We start from the raw sequence: 4,634 nt of genomic DNA on the forward strand, positions 1-4,634 counted from the left end.
CCCCCGCCCCTCCCCCTCCCACTGGCGCGCTCTTCCCAGCCCCGCGCTGCCCGGGTCCCCGCGGGCGCAGGTGTCCCGCCGCCGACTCCCTAGCGCACTGGGTTCCTGCCGTGGAGCTCCCAGCCCGGAAGGATGAAGCGAGGAGGGGAAGGGTCCTTAAGCCTGGAAAGGGCCCGAGCGGGCTCTTTCGCACCCGGGCTCGGTCCCTTCCACGTGTTCGCCGACACCGCGTCCCGGCCGTGGGGAACCGGCGTTCAGAGAAAGCCTCGCCTGCACCGCCTGTTTCTCAAGTGCCTTCAGCTCAGAGTGACAAACAGCCTACAGCGGCACGGTTTGGTTTCCTTCACTGCCTTCAAGTTTTTAATATTTTGTTCATCATGAATGTGTTTGCATTAATTTTTAATTTTGAAATACTGCGCTACATTAGAACATCATTTATGCTGATGTTTGGCTCTCGCTGAAACGGGGCCCCGCGCGACACTCCTGCTCCCTGCCCCTCGTCCCGGCCCGGCGGGGTTCTCACGTCAAACAGTGCCTGCCGCGTCGTTCATACTCATTCTCCACATGAAGCGTTTTCACAGAACCGCCCCAACCTCCTCCAGGACTCCGGGGAAACACTGTCTTGAACTCCCCTTACCTGCCTGAAGACGGATCCCCCAGAGACGTCCATACACCCCGCTCCCCAGCGACCGGGGAAGACGAGCTCACCACGGGAGAGCAGGCGACCCACAGTCGGACGCGTCACAGGCCCTCACGTCTCCCGTCCCCGCCTCCAGCGACCCATCGTCTCTCCCAACAAGCATCTGCTCTCCCCTAAGTGGCCTCCTCCCCTCCCTTTGCCCTGTGAGGATGGCACATGAGCTTTCAGGTCTCATCGCTGTGAGAAACGCCCTGGCCCGGCCGAGGCCAAGGCATGCACACGGCGACACGACGCCCAGCGAAGCGACACGCTCATCACGGCCTCGCACGGCTCGGGTGTGCGACGGGCGGGCGCCGGGAAAGGGCTGCGGCAGCAGGTTGTCCCCTGGCGCGCCCCCTCACCGGCCGGGAGGACTGCGGGGCGCGCAGTGTTCCCCAGGACGCCCGCGCGTACCCCACCCCACTGCCCCCTGGTAGGAAATGCCTTTGTCTGAGGGCTCAGGACAAGCCCGCGAAAAAGGCGCACCCAAGACCTGTGAAAGGAGAAACGTCGGGAAATGAAGGGAACAACGAAGGGCTGGTAACTCGTTACCGGCTCAGGGACAACTTACCTGTTCAGCGACCCCCGGGAACGGACCAGTCGGACCACTCGGGGCCGGGCCCGCATTGTTTCTGAAAACGCATCACTTAGGTCATGTTCTTACAATCGCTCTTTTGGGGATTCGCCTTTTTTCCCTATGGTGCGCCCATGCAGGTAACGTCTAAAATTAACAAATGTCTACACCCTTTCTCCTATTAATCTGCCTGTTGTCAGTTAATTTCGCAGACCCAGCGGCGGAGCCCGGGTAAGGGACGGAAGGTCACCCCTCCCCGCAGCAGGAGCGACCCCACCCGGCTGGGCGCCCGCCGTACCTGCCTCCTCCTGAGTGGCGCCCGCGCCCTGCCTGGAGCTAGCGTTCCAGCGCGGGCCACAAAAGTAAATAAGGGAGGCTGTGGCATGTGCCATGCAGGGAAGAGAGAGGAGCCATGGGCAGGGCTGCAGTTTGAGATCGAGGCGTCGGAGACGTCGGGGCAGGTCGATGGGAACCTGCCCCGGGGCCGCCGGCGGGCGCTGGCTCCTCCTGTCTCAGGTAAACGAAGAGGGCACAGGCGAGCGCGGCTCACGGCCGGCTCCACCTGCCCGGTCCGTCGGTTGTCAAAAGCGCGCGCGCAGCGGAGGGAAACCGAACTGATGGCGGCTGCGGCAGCCTCATGCACTGTGCTCCTGGAAGACAGGGCAAAACGGGTCAGAGGAATCGCAGAAAACAATGGAGAGGAGCAGTGAGCAGCATAAATCCTGCATGTGGAGGTCCTGGCTTTTGTAAAAACTTAGAAATAAGAGGAATGAAATACAGCTAAACTCTAAATATCACCCAGACTGTAATTCGATCTATTTGAATTTTTATCCTTGAACGCAACAGTGAGTTAAAGTAAACAGTAAAATTCCCAATCGTTTGTATGAATACTGCCTGTCCTGGTGTTCTGTGGAAGGGGTGGGTGCCCTTGTCTCCCCCTGCCCCCGACCCTGCCCGCCCTTACCAGGATATTCTTGGCCCAGCTGCGTGATGCTTGCATGTGTACAAGGAAGGTGTCTCTGCCTCAAATGCGTGCACAACAGACTCAGGGACAGTTTGGCTGATGCATTTAGCTCCACATCTAAAGGGCACCCCTCGTGTTACATGAAACTTGTGTCATTTGCCTCCTAACTCCATCCCCTGATCCTACTTGGGGTGGGAGCGGGCTGCAGGTACCATGGGATGCAGAAGAAACCCTGTCCTCTCTCCTGCCTCTGCTGGAGCCAAGTTCTCCTTCGCTTTTCCCTCTGCAGAGTGCACATAGGAACATCCACAAATGGAGTCCCAGAAACAGGATTAGGTGTCCCCTCCTTCCCCAGCTAGGACATGCAAAGTCAGTTCATACCAAATTTCCTTACGGGGCATCTAAAGGTGACTGGAGAGTGGGCATCTGTAATCAGCTTTCCACGCTCTGGACAATCGCAGGGAAACTGGGCAGCGAGTCCCACTCCAGAGGCTGGCGTCAGCGACCCCAGGGAGGGCCCCTTGGGCCTGCCCTCCCTCTCTGAGTACTTCCCCCCCCCCCAGCCCTGCCACCACTTTAAAATTGGTTTGTGACATGTATTCTGCCCTATCACACACTCTTCACACTAATTTAAGGGCAATCTTGTCTGCATTTCCTCCTGTCTGATAGTAGTTATGACAAGGACTTGCTCCTTGACCAAACTTTAGACAGGCTCCTCTGACCCTCTATGCAACTAGGCCTTGTCCTTGAGCCCTGTCCTGGGCCTGCCTAAGCCAATCTGAGCAAAGGAACCGTTATCCCTCCCTCACCCTGGGCCTGCCTTCAGCAAGAACCCTATTATATTGGTTTATGAAGATACCCTCTGCCTCTGACTGTCTCCTCTAGTCCTTCTCCATCCACCAACACCCCCAGCCTCGCTCCAGGCCCACCCTGCTCCTTACCTATAAATCCCCATTTGTCCTTGTATTCGGAATTGAGCTCAGCTCTTTCCTCCACGGCAATGGTCCTGAATAAAATCTTTATTGTCCTTACTGTCCTTGACTAGTGTCCAGCTCCATTTCTCTTCTACAGTCATCACAGGTTATGCTACCTTGGCTGGCATCTAGCCATGGCATAGACTGAAAGGTGGAATGTTTCCAGAGTTAAGGCTGGTTGGCTGGGAAGACAGGCTTCGAAAACTCCTCAGGGAGAAATGCTAGGACCGTTTGGTCAGGGCTCTGGCTCTCTCTACTCAGCAAGCTCCTCAACTTCTGAATGGGGGCGCTTTTCATTAGAGGAAGTCACCTGAGCGTGGGAGTTTGAGGAGTTTGTGAGCCAGTTGCCCCGTTTTCAGTCCTGCTCTTTTCTAACACACATTGAATTGCTTGTCCACAGCAAAAGAGGAGTTTGTGAAGAAAATATTAGCCTTGGCTACTTGACATGAAATCAACTTTTTCTTTTCACTGCCAACATGTACCTATGATGATTATGATGATTCATTTATTTCTAGCACCACTTATGATATACACATATAATTATGAATTTTTTTTGCTCTGATCAGCATAGCAAAAAAATAATTAGACACCCCAGTGTGTCCTGGGCTTAAATATTCATGCTTGAGCTATTTATTTTACTGTATTTATGTCTTTGCTCCTAGGGATTGGTATCATGAGGTCTTCATGACTTATTTTCGGAATAGTGGTTGGCCCATTGCAGGGAAAGGATGCTAAAGTGAGAATCAGAAGCCAGGGTTTGGCAGTCACCAATGGTGGGACCTTGGGCAAGTCGCCCTGATCAGCCTCTTCCCAGTGATGCCTTACGATGATTCTAGAAGCAGTTGGATTGCTTCTACCAGATGGATTGGAACAGAAAGTGCACACATGGAGAGGAGCTGACAGCATGTATTAGCTCGGGCTGCTATAACAAAATACCGTAGACTGGTGGTTTAAACAACATATTTATTTCTTACCATTCTGGAGGCTGAAAGTCCAAGATCAGGGTGTCAGCATGGTCAGGCTCTGGCAAGGGCTCTCTTCCTGGCTTGCAGACAGCTGCCTTCTCACTGTGTCCTTACTTGGCAGAGAGAAAGAGAGAGAGGGCTCTGGGGTTGTCTTTTGTTAGGATACCAGTTCTATAAGATCAGGGCTCTACTCTTATGACCTCATTTAACTTTAATTACCTCCTCAGAGGCCCTATCTACAGATAGTCACACTGGGGGTCAGGGCTCAACATACGAACAGGGGGAGGGGATACAATTCAGCCCACAACACAGTGCTTCAGTAGAAGCCTAAGTTACAGACACAGCAGCATGCCTCCCTGGCTCCCAAATACATAGAAGCCCAGTGTGAGCGAAATCCTGTACTTCAGTGACTTCAGGATAAGGAGAAGTAAGGTATCAGAGGGAAAAAGAGAGAGCCCTAGGGGAGTCCAGGGGTGCA

This window comes from Galeopterus variegatus, unplaced genomic scaffold (assembly GCF_000696425.1).
Source record: "Galeopterus variegatus unplaced genomic scaffold, G_variegatus-3.0.2 Scaffold5562, whole genome shotgun sequence".
In the NCBI taxonomy this organism is placed as follows: Eukaryota; Metazoa; Chordata; class Mammalia; order Dermoptera; family Cynocephalidae; genus Galeopterus; species Galeopterus variegatus.